Below are 22406 nucleotides of genomic sequence, written 5' to 3' on the forward strand. Positions count from 1 at the left end.
AGGGCGTGGCGGTATTATGGGATGGTGGAAAGTGTCATGGCGCTCGGCGCGTGATTTTGAACAAACAGCTCAGTTTCTCGGTGATCAGAATGAAGCACCAACAGCAGTTCGGGAATGTATTGATAACTACCTTGGAAAAAGACAACTAACGGCGTCCGCAGAAGTGGTTTAGTATACTGTCTGGAGGATCGGCAATCCATGCAAGAGAAACCAGCCTTCGGAGCGAGCGAGCGACGCGCAGAAGGGGACTGGTGAGGTATTATAAATACACTGTTACACTTTCGTCTGCCAATATCAGTTCGAACCACAGGCGAGTGCAATTCTGCAGGATGGTTGTGTCTCCGCGCAATTCTAAACCATATTTGCTATATGAGTTTTGTTAATTAGTCCATTGTTGTATGATAGAGACGTTTTGTTTACTATAGTGACAACAGTGTAAAGAACAAAAATTGGTAACGAACAGTTGCCACCTCTAACGAAAAGATCCACATTAAGGAAACATGCCGGCTTTGAAACCATTGTCATCATGTTACTTTTGTTATATTTTGAGTCGCGTGTAATACATGCATTCGTGCTGTCATTTAAAATACATGTTGTGACACATAAAACCAGCACGAAATACGTAGTAATACGAGCTTCAATACAGTCTCCGTCCGGCCTGGGTTTTGTTTCATTGGTGACGCAAGAAGTATTAAGATTCAGTTTTGGACAACTGTCTCTGGCAAAGACACTTTATTATTTATTTTTTATGGCATGAAGCTGCACCAATATTTTTTATTTATAAAAAATGAGACACCGAGGTTAATTTGTGCGGGCATCAATGTATTTGATCGTTTTATAAATAACCCACCATACAATTTTCTAATCCCGCTTCTTCCTGAGCAGGGTCGTGGGGGCTGGTAGGAACAATCCACAAGACAGGGCGCCTGTTCATCGCAGGGGAACATAACGTCTGCCTGGTCCAGTTTAACGTAGCCAGTCCATCTAACCTAAAAGTCTTTGGACTGTCGGCGAAAACCAGAGCACCCGAAGGAAACCCACGTAGACACACGAAGAACATGCAAACTAAATGCAGTGAGGACCCGGGACGTGAACGCTGGTCTCGTTACTGCATGGTTTGAAATAAGACAGAAAACTTAAAGACGCTTTCCTAATTGCCGTGGTGCCACAACCTAAAATAAAATCTTGTTATGTGGTACACATTCTTCTTTGCCTCAAGAGATCTATGATTTTTGTTGTTGGATGACAGACACCTGCAGATGGTTTGGCAAGTCATGTTGCCAAATAATTAGCAAAAAGGTAGCTGCCAGTTTACACATTGGACAAGGTGAATACAGATCAAAAGCAGTCATACTTTACCTTTTTTACTTTGCTTTTCTAAATATTTAAACATGGTATCTAATGAATTAATGAAAATGATTTTCAAAGAGAGTTCCAATCAATTATGTATCTGAATAATTTGTAATGTGGCATATTCATGTGATCATCTCGAAAGCACAAGGTTTTCTAAAGCCTGGCATACTCCTTCACCCTTGACCAGAACAAATTGCTTTCTGGTACACTGTTTACGCCAAAGTTGTTTAATGGTATATTACTATGAAAAATGGGAAATAAAGAGCTATGGAATGATACCTACTTTTACATTATAAAACAGAGAGATGAACTTAAATTATTATCATATGTAAATCCTTCCTGTATTCAAACAAAAGAAACATTGCAAACTTGAAACTGACATGCCTTTTCCATCATGCATGATGTGTATATTCTTGCCAGTAATGTTCTTGGATCAGGGTCAGGAAAATATAATTGCTTCCTCTCAAGTAATAGACAAACAATTGGGGATCCGTTTTCCAAACCCACTTTATTTGGTTTTAGATACACAGAATTTTTTTTTTGTCACCAGGGTTTAGGTTATTGTTTTAAATTTACCTTGACATTAGCAGTGTGCACAGATTTTTATCTGTTAAAACTTTAGAACACCATCTAAATGATATAAAATATCACTGAGGGTTTTGGTACATTTACTTTCAAGTTTTTTTTTTTTTATTCATCCCTATTTTTAGGTTTACAGGGAGCTGCCAGCATCAGTGAGTTCAGGGCAAGAATCTGTCCTAAACAGTATATATCACAGGGCACACACAAATACACTTTCGTGCTCACTTATACCAGAAAAAGTTAGAATTATTAATTAATCTAATGTGCATGACATTAAGATGATGAGGATTCTCCATGGTGTTATAGGGATTTTGCTTGGAATTGTGCATGCTTCATGTATGCATACATTCATAAGGGAACATGAAAATATCATGTATTAACTTTTTTTAATAGTTAATCCCAAAACAGGGTACATAATTGCAGCATAAGAAATTATTCTAAAACCATGGGAAAGGAGAACAGTATGGGGGAGGGCAGCACCTTAGTTGCAGATTAATTCCTGAAGTTTTGCAATACACGTGGCTGTCCCTCAATGCAAGGAATCCTGTAGCTCCTCACTTCCAGAGTAGTGTAACTTGCATCTTAATTTCCTACACATGCTTTTTTGGAGACGGGTCCAGTGACCATTTCTGATGTCACACAAGTGTTCTTGCATGTTCGCAGCCACATTTAGTTAGATATTGTCATTTTGTTAAATAGTATACAGTAGGTCTGCTTTGAATGGTCAGGCAATTATCTCTCGTCAGTGTATTTCTGTATGGCCAGCAGCAGAGGTTGCATCCTGACAGGGTGTCAGTAACAAAAGACAAGAGGGATGTATCTTTAAAGATGTCCTTGCATCATTTTAGGATGCTGCAGGCAAATGGTAATCTACAGCTTCTCAGTGAGGTGAATAGTTAATTATTGACATCATAATGAACATCGTAACATGTTCTTTCTTTTTCGTTTCATGGTTCAAATTATTATCTGACAAACTGTGGACAATAACCTGTTTCTATAGATGGTGGACAACATTGACATAGATACTTTGACTGCTTCTTAAATAGTCTGCTAATCTTCTATTGGTGGTGGGTGCTCGTTAGGGATTACCATATTGTCTCCCATGTTGTACTATCACATGCACATGGCCATGTGCATCAGGTTGACCTCCTATCCCATGAAATTAAGTAATCTGGCTCTTGCTAAAGTCTTTTGCTATATGGTTGTGAGACATGGACACCATCTAGTGACTTGAGACAAAGACTGGACTTCTTCAGTACTGGTGGTTTGACTTTGTGTTGAACGAGCGGTTGCTTATGGAGTCCCAAATGAAGCACAATACCTGCATTATGAGGGAGCGTCAGTTATGGCACTATGGCCACGTGGTGTTACTCTCTGAGAATGAACCTGCTCACAGGATCCTCATTGTTGAGGACCAAAGTAGCTGGACCAGGCCAAGGATCCCAAGCTGTTTTATCATGTGGTATGTGTGGCAGTGCTCTGTACAGGTGCATGCTCCCCAACCCGATTTGGCCTTGTTAAATGGATCTGTTTGTTTTTCACAAAAAACTTAATGCATTTTCAAGGCAATTGTCATTGTACTGAAGTGATAGCACACACATCATTTCTGTTTTATAGCAAGCTGGGTGCATGACCCTCTAATGGACATCCAAAGTAAAACGGACATGCCATCTTTATTGTTTATATACTGGACCATGCTTATCATCAATGCAGGTTTTCATGCAAGCTGAGCCAATCTGAGTGTCTTTATATACATGACTTTTCTGAGCACTATTATTCCAATTAAAGATTTGTGAGCACTTCTATCTTGATTTGGATTCTGCATTGTGCACACACAATAAATATGTATAAATGGGTGGGTGAATGTTGTAATGTAGATTAGTTCAAACAAAAAGATATGATTCATTAACAGACTACACTAAAATATACTAAATAATGCGTTTGTTAATGTGACCTTTCACAAAAGTTTGCTATTAGCTAATATTTTTATTACTCTTGGATACTTTATTAGATTTATGTTATAAGGAATGTCCCCAAATGGTGAGTGTGAGTTTGTTTTATAATAGATTTTTAAAGTTAATGTCCCTTCCATTAATATAAATTAATTTAACCTGTATTCAGACAGTGAGTGTAGGATAAATATGTTGTAAGATAAACATAAATCATGTAGGAGAAGTGTAAGTAGTACTATCATATTTACAGACTACAGTGAAACTTTTATTTGGATATTCAGCAATAACACAACATGTGGCCACACTCCTTTGTCCTGATAAGCAAGAATGTATTCAAATGCAATACTTAATTTTATTTAATAGAAAGCACAAATCAACTTACCTGATGTACTCCTTGTTTCTGTACCACTTGTTTAGTTCTCCTCCTAATTCCTAAAATTCTTCAAAAATGCAGTGAGCAAAACTGATTGCTTTAAGTTAAAGAAGATGTTACCAACACACCTGATGGCATTTACCTATATATATTTTTAAACACAAGTCTGATATATACATTAATTAGAAATAAGGAAGTCTTGCATTTTATCAATTGATTCATTTTATGAACTTTAAATTCCTTTACGAGGTTCTGAGAAGATGGAGCCTATCTCAGCAGCATGGTCTGTTTGGTAGGAGTCAATCCATTATAGGGAACCCAGACTTGCTCATATTTGCTGAATTTACAGTTGCCAGTTAACCTAAGATGAATGTCTTTGGGATATGGAAGGAAATTATAGGGAGGGAAAGAATATATGAAAGACACTATCATTGATTAGTCTGGAGTGTGTACATTTCTAAATCTTAATTCTTCTAAATAATTTCAACAAGTATTACCACAAACCCAGTTCAGAGGCCACTGTTTTTAGCTGCACTGAATCTACATTTAGTAATGTTTAAGAACTGTTTCCATTTCCCACCTTTTAACTAGAAAGTGTACCCATTTTTCCCCTTTTGCAAATTCAATACAGATTATGCACAAACCTTCCTTGGTCAACATTCATTAATGTTTGTATTTTCTTACTATGAAAAATGCTATATTTCATGCAGTGCTGCAATATGATAATACATAATGTGCGAAGCACTTAAAAATCCTCTTGTCAGTTTATGATAACACAAAATTGTTAAAGGCTCTATAAAGTCACTATATCGCTTAGTGGTAATGCAAATCACTGGAGATGGAATTCACATCTGAATTTCTTAACCTAAGGTTGCAGTGGCAAAAACAGATTTATGTAACACAAAACCCACCACCCCATCCTTGTAGTTTACTGCACCTTTTGTGACATTCCATGTGACTTGTGTCTGAAACACCTTACCGTGTCTCATAATGCCCCAATGTCTTCTGTAAGAACTCCAAAATCCTTGCAGCTAGGCTCCTCACTTTGGCACCGAGAGTTCGTGTAGGAACCCCATTTCGATGGTGTGTCCCCACAATCTTATTTTTAACTTAGTTTTCAGAGCTTGGCAGGATGAATGACTTTTTTTTTTTTTTTTACTTTTTTTGACAGGTTATGTAGTGTTTAAGTAGTTTTAATGCGTTTTACCAATGTTTACGGTTTGCTCTAAAATGTACTACAACTTAAATAATCTGATAGATATTCTGTAATGGCTCTTGTGGAATTTTGTGTCTAACTTATCATTGACTCTAATAGTAAATAATTTCTTTCCACGGTTAATAATAGTGTTGGTGCATCCTTTTCTTTCACTATATAACATGCAGCTATGATCAAATATTTTTCATATGTTAAATGTAATTAAACACCTACTGACTATAGTAATTAAGTTTCTTATTTTTCGAATACACTCCAGTAAATATGTCAGTAGCAAATAATCCACTCTCCTTTTTTGCGTTTTTTTCCAACCTTCAGTTTTGTGTGCGTGTATTTATGCCTCTGCTTGAGCGTGTGAGCTGGCGACCGGCTATCACTGTGTCGCTAAGCGCTGGTTGGTCAAGCGCGACTCTTCCTGTCTTTTCGTGAGGAGCTTTCAACAAACCCCCGTTTCATGTGTAGTATTGGCGCGTCGCTAGGCACTCAAAGTATTTCTGTATTGCCTTTCATTTTTTTTGACTGCATGTGTACGGGAATGCGCCCGAGCGCACTTGATCAGGGGTTGTTGTTGGGCGTTTTTTTTTTGTTTTTTTTTTTGTTTTTGTTTTCGTGGATGTGGCGATGATGAGGCTCTTCCTCTGAAGTTGAACTGATGACGAAGTGAAAATGGCGGATCTTTCGAAATCCAATCCCGGCCCCTGAAATAGAAGCACGACTGTGGCTCCGATTTTCGAGCCTCCCGCTCAGCCAATTTCCATCATAGGCGCAGTCTTGAGCGAAGGCCGACCGGGTGATTGCCGAGTTCGGCGCTTTGCCCCCACCCTACGTAATTTTTGAGAAATGTTGAAAGCTACTGTACGTCCCGGTAGCGGCTAAGCTGGGAAAGCAGCTGCTCGCTTTGGTGGACTGGGAAAGGTAAGAACAAAGATTCGCTTTGCGAACAGTTCAAAGGCCTAACTACCCAATCTGTTAAAAAAAAACTTTCGCGATGTTAACACTCAGTTAAAAAAGCCATGTCGGATAATCGCCTTGCAACTGGCGTGCCACTTAGTTGCACCTCTCAAGACATAACAAACAAATGTGCAAATCCTCCTGTGTTTGGGAGCTGTGCGTCGGTGGTAAAATCATTGCGTGCCAATAGCGGATGTCGCTATTTTACATTTGGGAGACGCGGGTGACAGGTCTTTTATACATGTTGTCGTTTTTAAAGTACTATTGTAACGAGCGTGTGGGTGATGCCAAAAGGCGCTATATACAATTACTTTTTATTTTGCTTGGTTTATGAGTGTGTAGTAGTGGTATACGGTTCTAGATTTGGAAACTGCCAAGCCTGTGCATCGGACGCAGAAGCCTGTCTCATCCCCGCTGTTTTTTTTATAAAGCGAATCCTCCCTGTGAAGGGATAAGGGGTCGCTATGCTTCTGATGAACAGATGGTCCTTGATGATGCCTGCTTGGAATCTCTACAGATTTTTTTTGCGAGCCTGGCATAGGCTTTAATGTGTTTTTGCGTTTACACATACTTTTAAAATTTTTTATAATTTTTCGTCTGATCACTAAATAGCATCCTGTCGAAGTAGGTGTTTATAAAAAAAAAACCCGTAACCTTGCCAGATACATAAGCAACGATCTATGTCCCTAATCCATAAGGAATGCTTCAAATGTCTTCAAAATCTGAAGGGCAGAACCCTTATGTCAATTGTTATGATTACATCAGAGGGTTATTAAACACTGTGCTTTAAGCAGTGGTAATAGGTTGGTAGAGGAGAGAATCTGTATTTGTAAATTACATTAGTTCTGTGGTCAAACTCCTTGATCATTGAACTGAAAGGATGCATTATGCAAAATATTCACTAATGCTTAATTTTAGAATCAGTTGACAAGATCAATATGTTTTCATATTATAATTTAGTATAGGTCATGACTGCAGTACAGTGATTAGATGTGTCCTTGTAGCTAGTTCTAGAACCCTGGGTTCAAATCACAGCCCAAGCATTACCCTTGTACAGTCTGTATTTACTCTTTGTGTTTGTGTAAGTTTTCTTCAGTTCCTCTGGTTTTCCAACCACAACCTAACCATTTGTGTAAATTTCTGTAAGCAAATACCATATAAAACTGAATATGTAATTTTGTAGGAATTGTCTACTTTGTTTTTCTGTTATCCAGCTAGTATTTACATCTGTAACAGTAAACATGAGGAATCCTGTCAGCGATGGTGCTTCTTTGCAGATATAAAATCAAGACACAGATTTTTTTTTTTTTTTTGTTGGATAACAAATTACATTGTACTACTTATTCTTTAAAGCCATAGTGACACCCAATGCAGTGGCTTTGTTTACTACTCTTGCAGTTAAGGTAATATTTATTAACGCCTAATAAGAAATCAGTAATAGTCCAATTATTTTTATTTTCTTTGAGTTTGCTTAATAATCTGTTTCTCGTTATTTACTTTATATGGCACAATTCACAGTGTACACTTTCACAAAGGGATTTACAGAACACATGATTACACTATACTGTGTTGTAAGAGTTGGGGAAAACACTAACAACAAGCTTAGACATTGTTATGCAATTACAAAATAATAAGTCTTATGTTGCAGTGAAATTGCACAGTGAACTGTGAATATCAGCAGTATGAAGTAAGTGCTTGATTATATACAAAACAAATAAATCTATCACTTTGACTAGTGTTATTCTAAACATATTGCTAGTCATGGGAAGAGTGAAAAACATGAGTACAACTGACACTAAAACATGCCTGTCTGCTATATTATTGCAATGTTTCAATGTAAAGTATATTACTTCTCGACTCAATATAATTTTGAAGAAATTAGCTGGATGGTATAAGTGAGTTTGTTGGGCTGAGTGGCTTGTTCTCTGCAAAATTGTTTAAATGATGGCTAACCAAGGCTGTGGTCTTGGAAAGAGAAAGGAGTAATGCATTAATGAAAGTTGTGTTTTAGCTGATGTAGAAGTAGGCTCGGAGGATGAATACATTTTGTCCCTTAAACTTATAGTACAATAATGATTTGATAGTTGAATATTTGACTAATTGCTTTGTTGTAATTAGTAATAATTATTTCAGAGTAGACCAATTGGCTTATTCATAGTAATTTGTTTTAATTATAATAATAATTTTGCCGGCACGGTGGTGCCGCAGTAGCGCTGCTGCCTCGCAGTTAGGAGACCTGGGTTTGCTTCCCAGGTCCTCCCTGCGTGGAGTTTGCATGTTCTCCCCGTCTCTGGGTGCTCCGGTTTCCTCCCACAGTCAAAAGACATGCAGGTTAGGTGCATTGGCGATTCTAAATTGTCCCAAGTTTTGCTTGGTGTGTGTGTGTGCGCCCTGTGGTGGGCTGCGCCCTGCCCAGGGTTTGTTTCTTGCCTTGTGCTCTGTGTTGGCTGGGATTGGCTCCAGCAGACCCCCGTGACCCTGTGTTAGGATATAGTGGGTTGGATAATGGATGGATGGATAATAATAATTTATAGTAATTATTTGAGTGCAGACTCAAGGTACTATTAATGATGGCTTTAAGGTTTGATGATTATGTTATTTACTGACATCCTAAGCTAAAGAAGAAAGAACATGCATATATAGCAGTGGAACTGAAACAAGAGTAATGTTTTATTAAAAGATGAGAATGGGGCTGCTAACTATATTTAATTAAGAATAACTATTTAAAGTCCATGGAGGACAATGGCAGTGTGTATGAAGGGAGCTGGTGTTCTTACCACATAAATTCTAAAGTTGGATTGAAAAAATCACAAATAAAAAATGCTGATGATAACAAAAATTACTTTTATCAAGTACAGTTTGTTACATTTAAATGTTGCAGAAATGTCTACCTATTAAGCTACTTTTCCATATCTGGGTACATGGCTTTGGCTGTGTGTTTCAGTAGCAGTGGGTTACAAACCTGAATTGAATTGTGGGAAGGATCTAGATCCTCATGAATTATATACCGGTGCTTTATGTATTCATCGGAAATGATCATGGAACAATTTTGTTTCTCAAAATCTGTTGGTAGCACTATCTTTCGATTGAAATTTAATATAAATGTTTGTTATCCAATCAAAACGTGCCTTTTCACAAGGTAATACAGTTGTAGCTAAACATTTTGAGAATGACATAAATATTGGTTTTCACAAAGTTTGCTGCTTAGTGTTTTTAGATCTTTTTGTCAGATGTTTCTATGATATAATGAAGTATAATTACAAGCTTTTCATAAGTTTCAAAGGCTTTTATTGACAATTACATTAAGTTTATGCAAAGAGTCAATATTTGCAGTGTTGGCCCGTCTTTTTCAAGACCTCTGCATTTAGCCCTGGCATGCTGTCAATCAAGTTCTGGGCCAAATCCTGACTACTGGCAGCTCATTCTTGCATAATCAATGCTTGGAGTTTGTCAGAATTTGGGTTTTTTTTTTTTGTCTACCCACCTCTTGAGGACTGACCACATTCTCTTTGGGAGTAAGGTCTGGAAGGTTTCCTGGCCCATGGACCAAAAATTCCGATGTTTTGTTTCCTGAGCCACTTAGTTATCACTTTTGCTTTATGATGCAGTGCTCATCATGCTGGAAAAGGCATTGTTTGTTACCAAACTGTTCTTGGATGGTTGGGAGAAGTTGCTCTTGGAGGATGTTTTGGTACCATTCTATATTCATGGCTGTTTTCTTGGGTAAATTATGAGTGAGTCTACTCCCTTGTCTGAGAATCAACTCCACACAGGATGCTTTACTGTTGGCATGACATAGGACTGATGGTAGCACTCGCCTTTTCTTCTCCGAACAATCTTTTTTCCGGATTTCCCAAACAATCAGAAAGTTTCATCAGAGAAAATTACCTTATCCCAGTCCTCAGCAGTCCAATCCCTGTACCTTTTGCAGAATATCAGTCTGTCCCTGATGTTTTTCTTGGAGAGAAGTGTTTTCTTTGCTGCCCTTGTTGACACCAGGCCATCCTCCACAAGTCTTCAGCTCACTGTGTGTGCAGATGCACTCACACCTGCTTACTGGCATTCCCGAACAAACTCTGCACTGGTGGTGCCTCGATCCCAAGCCATGAATAAAGAATGGTACCAAAACATCCTCCGAGAGAAACTTCTCCTAACCACCCAGAAACAGTTTGGTGATGAACAATGCCTTTTCCAGCATGGTGGAGCACTATTCCATAAGGCAAAAGTGATAATTAAGTGGCTCGGGGAACAGAACATTAAAATTTTGGGTCCATGGCCAGGAAACTCCCCAGACCTTAATCCTATTGAGAACGTGTGGTCAATCCTGAAGAGGCAGGTGAACAAACAAACCTACAAATTCTAACAAACTCCAAGCATTACCTATGCAAGAATGGTCTGCCATCAGTCAGGGTTTGGCCCAGAAGTTGATTAACAGCATGCCAGGGCAAATTGCAGAGGTCTTGAAAAAGAAAGGCCAACACTGCAAATATTGACTCTTTCAATAAACTTAATGTAATTGTCAATAAACTCATGAAATGCTTGTAATTATACTTCAGGATACCATTGAAACATCTGACAAAAAGATCTAAAAAAACTGAAGCAACAAACTTTGTCACTCTCAAAACCTTTTGCCACAACTGTACTGGTCCAGATTAATTGGAGGCTGTTGCCTTTAGTTAGTTTCATAAAGCGGCATATAAATTCTATGGAATTCTCACCCCCAATCACCTGTAAACTCCCTGTCAGTGTTTTCATCCCATGTATAGGGGGACAAATCTGCACAGTTACAACTTTTCTCATAACTTTCTGCAGTATTAGCCCAGTCTTATCAGTTTGGTATGAGACAGCATATTCTGAAAATTGAGTGATGCAACTTTTTACCTAAATTTGACTTTTATTTACAGCATATGCAACCAAAAAGTTGTCACAATACAATAGATTATTCCAACTGTATATTATGCAGTCTTCATACCGCACATGTCTTTATTTTTTAGAGTTTTTTTTTTTATTTATGTTTTACATTTTTTATGCCTTTTGGAGTCAAACACCAGAGTTCGTACTTAATATAATTTTTCTGAATTATATTCCTTTTATTGTATTCAGATTGTGAATTTATAGATTTATACATTCTGTGTTTCTTTGCCCTCTGTTTCATAAGTATTTTGCTAATATATTTGTAAAATATGGACAATTTATCTTAAGTAGCTCCAGTTCAGGTGTGAGTGGCAGTGAGTAAATGGCATCTTTGAATAGCTTATTGCATGACTTCATATTGTTGAATTCCATTATTTAACATTTTGTATATTGTTTAAACTGATAGCACACAAGCCTAACCAGAGAAAAATATAATTCTGGAAACTAAAATATTTCATTTCATCTTAGATTTATGAAATATAGTAAATGTCTTTACTGTGAGCATTTTTATAATCTGTAGTCTGATCCCAGAAGCTGAGAAAAAGAGTGGTTAATTATAAGAGTGGTTATCAAATGCTATTAGCATAACTTAAAACTAAGGAAACGCCACTTAAACCAAACAAGTCTTACATTTCAACTTTATCATTATGAACATAAATACACTTGTTCTAAATTTCACAAATGTTTTCTTGGCCACTCAAATAGAATGTTTTGTCTTGCTTATAGCCTACTTGATGTCTTCATGGTTGGCATAGCATGTCTGAGGTAGTTCTTTAGATAGGAGAACAGGTGTTAGTTGTACTAAGCATTTGTGTAGATTATAGAGGGTATAGCACCTCTTCTAACTCATTGACCCTGCAAGGAACGAAAAAGCAGGTGTATTGTCTAGAAGCATAAGGGGAATTGTTGATAATTTTTCTCTTTGTTGTACTCTGAAAGACTGTAGTGCACACCAAAACAACTTGACATAATATTGGCCAGTTCCTTGACGTTTTGGAGGATATAATTTATGAGTACACTCCTTAACATTATAGAAACTTGTGCACATGTAGTGCTGGATTGGACCTTGAATTTCTTTGATGCTGGAGAATCTCCTTGCTTTCACTGTTTTGATTGCAGTTTGGCCTCTGGGTCATAGTGATGTATCAAAATTCTATTTCTTTGTATGAAATTGTTAGTTTGAGATGCTTCATTCCAAGAGTCAACACTGTTAATTGTTTATGAAGAATTTATTAAACTGACCAATTTCTTATAATAATAGTATCTGTTATCTTGGGCACTGTCGCCTTCTAATTTCCATTATGATTCACTCACTGTGGCATTTTCTTTATTAAGCTTATGTTGAAGAATTGATAGACCTTTGTCTATATCAAGAAACATCCTGCAACATTGTAACCTTGCAGTTTATCTCTTGACTGGAGCTTATGAAAGGGACAGGTCCTGTTACCTGTTGATTATGTGAGAATGAATCTCACAAAGTGTGTTGTTCAGTAGTCCTGAAATTTCTATGATTGTACAGTACTTGATTGTGCAGCTTTCAATATCAATGATCACTTTGTTCTAAAACAAGGAATGTACACTGTAATGCTAGAAACATGTAATTTACTTATCATTGTGTCCTGGAGCTAAACATTGACCCTTTACAAAATTGCCACTATAGAATAGCACTTTCAAGTTCAGATTCAAAACATTTGGCCACCTCATGTTCAGTAAGTGTTAATAATCCACATAATGCACGTTTTTGATTAAAAGAATAAAACCCTTCTCCCATCGCAAACCCTCATTGCCTACAAAGGCTTATAGAGTACAATCTAGAAAAACTTTGTTAGGTCTGATACAGTCTTTTGAAGAAAATTAGAACGGAACCAAAGGTAGATGAGTAGGTTGCAGATTTGAAATATGCCTACTAGATGAATTTCTGCTCCTACATACTGTAGCTAATTCTCAAGTTTTATTTATGACAGTGCATTAATTTATTTCTAGAAAATAAAACTAATACCCTTTTGTGTTTTAATTCAAGAAAGTAAAACTGTAATACCTTTTTGAGTTTTTGGTAAATTTTTTTTGGATTTATTTCATTGTTATTCAAACTATACAACAAGGAGTGCACAGCTACATGTAAATGAAATTGTGTTTCTCCAGGCTCAATCAATGTATGAACACATGCATAAAGACAATTGCACATTAGACAATAACAGGTAGACATAATAGACAGCATTAACAGACACATGCACACATATAACAGCATTTTAGGAGGTATGACATTCTGAATACATGTGTTCAAACTGTCTGTTTTGTGTTCAGGAATGTAACAGTCCCAGTAGGTCAGCATGTTTACTGTTGGGGGGAGATGAGTAGTCTGATGGCGTGTGGCGGGGAGGGGGGGTTATGATCCTCAGCTAAGTCTGACAATCTTGCACCATATACTGCAGTAACATTTGCTAGAGGGCAAAAATTTGGGCAGTCCATGAGCTCCGTGGGTGAGGTGTCTGACTATCTTGGTGGCTGTTCTAAGACAGTGGGACAAGTACAGATCTTGTATAGATGGGAGGGTGGTTCCGATAATTTACTCTGCGTCCTTACCACTCTCTGGATGTAGAAAATTTTCATTAGCTCTTATTTCTTTCTGGCCATAATTTGACTAAAAGATAGATATATATATCTATATCTATCTATATATATATATATATACTGTATATATATATATATATATATATATATATATATATATATATATATATATATATATATATATATATATATATATATATATATATATATATATATATATATATATATATATATATATATATATATCTATAATAATAAAAGGCAAAGCCCTCACTGACTGACTGACTCATCGCTAATTCTCCAACTTCCCATGTAGGTAGAAAGCTGAAATTTGGCAGGCTTATTCCTTACAGCTTACTTACAAAAGTTAAGCAGGATTCATTTAGAAATTCTACGCATAACGGTTGACAACGTCCGCCATGTTGAATTTTCTTATTTATGGCCCCATCTTCACAAAATTTGGTAGGTGGCTTCCCTGCACTAACCAAAACCGATGTACGTACTTATTTCAGTGGTATGACGCCATTGTCGGCCGCCATATTGAATTTTCCAAACGTCACTAATTCTCCAACTTCCCGTGTAGGTAGAAGGCTGAAATTTGGCAGGCCCATTCCTTACAGCTTACTTAAAAAAGTGAAGCAGGTTTCATTTCGAATTTCTCCGCGTAACGGTCAAGAACGTCCGTCATATTGAACTTTCTTATTCATGGCCCCATCTTCACGAAATTTGGTATTCGGCTTCCCTGCGCTAACCGAAACCAATGTACGTACTTATTTCGGTGGTATGACGCCACTGTCAGCCACAATATTGAACTTTCCAATGTCACTAATTCTCCAACTTCCCGTGTAGGTAGAAGGCCGAAATTTGGTACTTATTTCGGTGGTATGATGCCACTGTCGGCTGCCATATTGAACTTTTAACGGAAATCGATGTCTGTACTTATTTCGTTGGTATGACACAACTGTCAGCCGCCATATTGATCTTTCCAACGTCACTAATTCTTCAACTTCCCGTGTAGGTAGAAGGCTGAAATTTGGCAGGCTCATTCCTTACAGCTTACTTACAACAATTAAGCAGGTTTCATTTCGAAATTCTATGCGTAACGGTCATAACGGTCAACAACGTCCGCCATGTTGAACTTTCTTATTTACGGCCCCATCTTCACGAAATTTGGTAGGTGGCTTCCCTCAGCTAACCGAAACCAATGTACACACTTATTTCGGTGGTATGACGCCACTGTCAGCCACCATATTGAATTTTCTAACATCACTAATTCTCCAACTTCCCGTATAGGTAGAAGGCTGAAATTTGGCAGGCTCATTCCTTACAGCTTACTTACAAAAGTTAAGCAGGTTTCATTTCGAAATTCTACGTGTAATGGTCATAACGGTCAACAACGTCCGCCATGTTGAACTTTCTTATTTATGGCCCCATCTTCTCGAAATTTGGTAGGCGGCTTCCCTGCACTAACCGAAACCAATGTACGTACTTATTTCGGTGGTATGATGCCACTGTCGGCCGCCATATTGAACTTTTCAACACTTACTTATGAGCCCATCTTCAAGAAATTTGGTACACGGGTCCCAACACTAACTGAATCCTACTTACGTACATATATACGTCCATAGCCTGCACCTTGGTCACCGTGTGAGGTTGTGTTGGGTCCCCCTATCCCAACGCCTCCTACGTTGTTCGCTGGCTGCCTGCCTATATAAGACCGTCCGTTGCTCCAGTCTCTACATTCCCTTCCTTGGGATTCACATCTCCCTACTGATAACTACAGCCTTTTTGTTTAATCCACGGCTTCTCCGCAGTTTTTATTGTTTGTTTATTACAATTATAGTTTTTGTATAGGTATGAGTGTCGCTGTGATATATATATATATATATATATATATATAATATATAGCAAAATACCCGTTTCAGCTGCAATGTCATGTGTTAAAGAAGTTATGAAAAGAAAAGGAAACATTTTAAAAATAATGTAGCATGATTGTCAAAGTAATTGTTTTGTGTATTTGGCGGCAGCGTCCGCGAAAGTTGTTTTCGGTAGCTGCATCAGAAAATGTACCACGCGTCTGACACGCCTCCTTTTACTGTTTTCTCACAGCTTGGATTGCTGCTGTCATATATATATATATATATATATATATATATATATATATATATATATATATATATATATACACACACACACACACACATACATACATACATACATACATATACATATATACACATACATATCTTCATATCTACATATCTATATACATATCTAAATATACACATATGTGTGTGTATATATATATATATATATACATACTGTACCTATCTACTGTACATCATATATACTGTACACACACATACATACATACACACACAAATTATATATATATATGTGTGTGTGTATGTTTGTATGTGTCTATATGTGTGTATATAGCTTTGGTCACTGAGTGCAAGGGAAAAATAATAAAATATAGTCTAAGTTATTAAACAGTAAAACATTAATGTTTTAAGAAGTACAGGTACATTGAGCACTACTGGAGTGGTTGCGGGTAAACTACATTTTAAAGACTGTGTAACACAACAGGTAAATAACTAACAGCAGCTAAAATATATATGGATCATCTCTCGGTAGTAGATCCCTTTTGAAAGGCGCTACACGACGGCTGTGGTATAGAAATTACATTTTCTATGTGAACGTTCAAATTTGTGCCTCTGGTAATGTGCCTTACCGCATTTAAAGAAAATTAGTTTTGTGTCCTCTGCAGTGTTAAGAGAGAAAGGCTTTGGTTTGGGATAAAAGGAAAAAAGGTGTAAAGAAAGGAAAGTTGCCTTTTTCTTTTATATAGTATAGAGAGATGTGTTCGCTGACGTTATGATCGTCTTTTGGGGACAGTCGCGTGGGTCTTGTGTAGACTGGTGAGGCGCCCCGCCATTAATCGGCTGTGATGGCACTGTCAGTCCTCCACTCGTGCGTGTCTTCATAATCCGAGGTGAGGACCTCATAATCGTATACGTGCAAAGAAAGTGTGAATCACCTTAATATTATTTTGCCGTGGTGTAGAAAAGGGGTCCTGTGTTTGCACTTGTCTGGGTTATAAGCGCAGGGGGAGGATGAAAAAAATTAAAAGTGCTCACTTTGACTTAAGGCAGAAGCGCAGTCAGCGTCTCAAAGGCCGGCACAGCTATGCGCGCGCAGGAGACCATAGTTTTTGCAGACACTTTCATGATATCAAAAGTCTCAGCGCTCTTTGGAGGTCATTCATATATTATATGATATATATATATATATATATATATATATATATATATATATATATATATATATATATATATATATATATAAAATACCTCAAAATACAGCGGAGAAGTAGTGTGTTAAAGAAGTAATGAAAAGAAAAGGAAACATTTTAATAATAACGTAACATGATTGACATTGTCATGAGTGTTGCTGTCATATATATGCCTGCCTAAATAAGTCACCTCGCTTTGCTCTTACTTTATTTACCGCTCATTTAATCATGGCTAATGGCGGAAAAATTATAAAATGGAAGGAGGATGGCTTTACCAAAACAATTATTGATGGCGAATCGATTATTCATAAAGCTTGAATTGGTGATCTGTTTTTCTGTGTTAACCTCATATTTTTCATACTTCTCAAACTAAGGTGGTGCGAGGGTAAAATGAATCGGGATGCGCTTGATCAATGTAATCGTGTACCAGGAAATCATGCATTGACAAAGCTCCCTTTGCTTGTAATGCAAAGTGTGATTAAATGCATTATTTTTAACGTTATGGAGCACATGCATCGAAGCTTCTCAGCTGTGCTTGTGCTAAGAAAAGGAAAGATTTTAAAATAACGTAACACGATTGTCAATGTAACCTTTTGTAAGTAGTGCCTGGAGGATTCAGTGTGGAGAAACTCTAGAGACAGCGTGTGTATTAACTTGTGGATTTTTCTGTGAGTATTTGGTGGCAGTGTGACGAAGTTGCTTCAGAAGACGGCGTTAGCCGCGGAGCTCAGCTCAGAGCGAAATGAGATGAATGGGAGGGAGATGATGGCGTGACTCCCCACCCGCCTTAACTGTCAATCCCCACAAACACAGTCTCTTGAATTTGCATAAGCACACCCTTCACCTACAATTTTAACTTAGTTACAAAGTGATCAAAACTCTCGTTTATATCCTCGTCCTCTCATTAAACTTGTATCCCGCGATTACCTGTGGGCATGTGAAACGCCAGCGTAGCCTGTCTATGAACTTAATTTAAAGTTTAGGTTTACACCTTGCTTTCTTTCGAGGTAGCAGCACTCATGAATATGGTAGTATATGTCACTTTCGCCGCTTCTTATTGTTTCGCTGCCTTCTCAATTATATAATGCATGTTTTCTTAAAGCGCTTTTGGAGGTCTTCCTGGTTTTCTACGCACTGCGTTGACAGTCAGTTCACGTGATTACGTGGGAGGCGTGATGATGTCACACTGAAACTCCGCCCCCGTCATTCCAGCTCAACTCCATTACAGTTAATGGAGAAAAATACCTTCCAGTTATGACCATTAGGCGAGAATTTCGAAATGAAACCTGCCCAACTTTTGTAAGTAAGCTGTAAGGAATGAGCCTGCCAAATTTCAGCCTTCTACCTACACGGGAAGTTGGAGAATTAGTGAGTGAGTGAGTGAGTGTGTGAGTGAGTGAGGGCTTTGCCTTTATTAGTATAGATTTATTTTTATATATATATATATATATATATATACATATATACACTATATATATATACTGTATATACACTACATATATATATACTGTATATACACTACATATATATATACTACATATGTATATATATAATATATATAAATATAATATATATACACATATAAATCAACTCAAACCTTAAACAACTTATAATAATTTGCTCTCCATAAAAATATATTCTGTCTAAATTATACAAGTTAGAAATAAAGTAAACGTTAAAAGAACAAACATTCAAATTTCTTTACTCTTATGTAATTTACATAAAAATAAACTTAAATTTGAAATATCCCAAAAGATTTTGCTCTCCATAAAAATATATCCTGTCAAAATTATACAAATTCAAATATGAACATGCTGCATAACAAAACCTGGAAATATAAATAAAATCTGTTCTTTTCAGCAATAACAAATCAAATCATTCAGTTGTCTTTGGTCATATGTCATGTTATTAGAGCTGGACGCCTGGTATCTTTTTTTGGCAACAAGTTCGTTTATGTTTGGTGTGAGGTTCTGTGTTGTGGAGATTGTCCGGATGGACAGCAGGTGCTCATCAGTGAGGCGACTCCTGTGTGCTGTTTTGTTAGTCGTCATCACTGAAAAGAGCTTCCCACACAGATATGTGCTACCAAACATGCACAAGGTTCGAGCCGCATGTAGACAATGCTGGAGCATTTCTGCGGGAATGGAGTGAATAAACTGTGCGGGCGCTGCAGCATCGTACTTTGCCTTCAGTGTGCTATTACACTGCAGCTCAATGACCTCCATCTGAATCTGCACAGGTGCAGTTTCCACATCGACGGCAAATGGGTTGCGAAACAACTCAAAATTCTTTTTTTGTTCTTCAAAGTCATCAAAGCGCCGTGCGAAATCAGTGCGCAGTGCGCTCAGTTTATCAGCAAAGTGTGTTTTTAAGAACACCGTTGTGCCGACTTTGGTTCAACATTACTTGGCAACAGGGAAAGTGGGGCAAGTTGCACTGGTGCATTTGTGTCTCCCATAAAAGCAGCTTCACTTGAAATCACTTTGTGATTTTGCACGGGTAAAAACGTCTGCTGGATTTAGGGTTGCCACCCGTCCTTTAAAATACAGAATCTTCCCGTATTTGAGAATGAAATTGCGCGTCCCGTTTTGAATCAATACGGTACGGGTTTTGTTCCGTATTTTTTTTTTATTTTTTTTTTTAAAGCAGCGTCTCATGCAAATCATCACACACGCATTTTATGAAGATGCCTCCTTTCCTACTTTTGATTGGGTAATACTTGATGTCATCGTTAGTTTGATTGAACTGTCCAGTGAGCAGGGCGGGTCTTTTAAGTAGAGTCTGCAAAGTGTGCGTCCCTTATTTTTTGTATTAAAAGTGGTAACCCTAGCTGGATTCTTCTTTAACTCTTCTGCTTTCTATATCTTCTGCATTGCATTCAGGTCTTTCAAGTTATCGTGATGTTTTGTCTCATAGTGCCGTCTTAGATTAAATTCTGTAATTACAGCCACATTAGCTCCACAAATGAGACACATGTGTTGTCGGCAATGTCAGTAAACATATACTCAGCCTCCCATCGGTTTTTAAGGGCTCTATTTTCAGAATCAACTTTTCTTTTCGGCATCGTGTGGGCTAGCTTCGCAATAACTTGCAGCATCATAAGCTAGACTTGATTAACGCGGTAAGTGTTCGGCAAGGCAGCTGAAGCGCTGCATTATGGGATCTGTAGTTTATTGTGTTACCAGCGCTTCATATCCCGGGCCATTAATAACAATAATATACAACTCTCGTTTATATCCTCGTCCTCTCATTAAACTTGTATCCCGCATTACCCGTGGGCATTCACGCCAGCGGCAGCCTGTCTATGAACTTAATTTAAATTTTATTTTATTCCGAAGTAGCAGCACTCATGAATATGGTTGTATATATGTCATTCGCTTCCTATTGTTTCGCTGCCTTCTCAATTATATAATGCATGTTTTCTTCAGCGCGTTTTGGAGCTCTTCCTGGTTTTCTACGTACTGCGTTAAAAGTCAGTTCACGTGATTACGTGGGAGGCATGATGATGTCACACGAAACTCCGCCCCCACGGCTTTCGCGCTCAACTCCATTACAGTAAATGGAGAAAAATCGCTTCCAGTTATGACCATTACGCGTAGAATTTCAAAGTGAAACCTGCCCAACTTTTGTAAGGAAGCTGTAAGGAATGAGCCTGCCAAATTTCAGCCTTCTACCTACACGGGAAGTTGGAGAATTAGTGATGAGTCAGTGAGTCAGTGAGGGCTTTGCCTTTTATTAGTGTGTATGTGTATATATATATATATATATATAGATATATATATATATATAGATATATATATATATAGATATATATATATATGAATATATATATATATATGATATATATATATAGATATATATATATATATATATATATATATATATATATATATATATATATATATATACACACACACTAATAAAAGGCACCCTCACTCACTCACTCACTGACTCACTCACTGACTCATCACTAATTCTCCAACTTCCCGTGTGGGTGGAAGGCTGAAATTTGGCAGGTTCATTCCTTACAGCTTCCTTACAAAAGTGCTGGGCGGGTTTTATATCGAAATTCTACGCAGAATGGTCATAACTGGAAGCAGTTTTCTCCATTTACTGTAATGGAGATGAGCTTCAACGCCCGTGGGGTGGAGTTTCGTGTGACATCATCACGCCTCCCACGAATCACGCAGTACATAGAAAACCAGGAAGACCTCAAAAGCAGCTAAGAAAACATGCATTATATAATTGAGAAGGCAGCTAAACAATAAGAAGCGAAAGTACATATACAACCATATTCATGAGTTCTGCTACGGAAACAAAGCGATGTAAACCTACACTTTAAATTAAGTTCATAGACAGGCTGCGCTGGCTTGTAATTTAGTGCCTGCCCATATAAGGCCGTCCGTCAGCGGCAATCAATAGCAAACTGCGCGGGTAAATATTCACGGGTGAAGGACTGTGCTTATGGAGGGGAAGATGAGATGGTCAGGGTGGTGTTTGACACAAACTCAGAAACTGCGAGAGAAAGTTTTAAGTGCCAGGACTAAGGTAACATTAAATACAGCCATGGACATAGCTTGCGAGATGGCACCAGCACAGCTGGGAACCCCGATGCATGTACAGCGGGCGGCTCGCGTGAACTGGCGCGAGTGCACAGATAAAAGGCAACAGTTCCAAAGAGCGCTGAACAAAACGAATTACACAATTGAAAAGGCAGCAAAAATATGAAGCGTCTGATAAGCATATTCATAAATCCAGCTACTGCGGAAACAAAGCACCGCGTGGAAAAAGTCAATGTCCAGCTAAAGGAAGACAGTGTAAAAAAACCGTGCATGCAGTGTGTCAGGTCTCAGATAAAGAAGAAGAGCGAGCTGTTTATTGATGCAGTAAGAAGCAGTCGATGAATGAAACCTGTCATCTTTACAGCGATTGACAAACCACGGAATGTAACTTGAACACAAATACATCCTACAAATACGAACCTGATTGAAAGAAATAATGATAATCAAATCCTTGATGACAGCAACACTCAGTAACACTCAAAACAAATACTGTATATTGACAGTCATGTTACGTTATTTTAAAATGTTCCCTTTTCTTTTCTAGCTTTTTAACACACTACTTACTCGCTGCGTGCAGCGGGTATATATATATATATGTATATATATATATATATATATATCTATATATATATATATCGAT

General features: G+C 37.6%; 1 protein-coding gene across 4 annotated transcripts in view; it reads left to right on the top strand.

The window, feature by feature from the left end:
* lin54 (lin-54 DREAM MuvB core complex component) overlaps nt 1-22406 on the top strand; it is a 98476-nt gene continuing 76070 nt past the window's right edge. Inside the window, exon 1 of one of the 4 annotated variants that reach the window (XM_039758824.1) lies at nt 1-256. The gene's annotated coding sequence lies outside the window, so the exon portion shown is untranslated. Of the gene's footprint in view, nt 257-5535; nt 6389-22406 lie in introns of those variants that run through there. The other 3 variants (XM_039758826.1, XM_039758827.1, XM_039758825.1) reach the window with 3 other exon arrangements.

Source organism: Polypterus senegalus, chromosome 7 (genome assembly GCF_016835505.1).
Source record: "Polypterus senegalus isolate Bchr_013 chromosome 7, ASM1683550v1, whole genome shotgun sequence".
Taxonomy (NCBI): Eukaryota; Metazoa; Chordata; class Cladistia; order Polypteriformes; family Polypteridae; genus Polypterus; species Polypterus senegalus.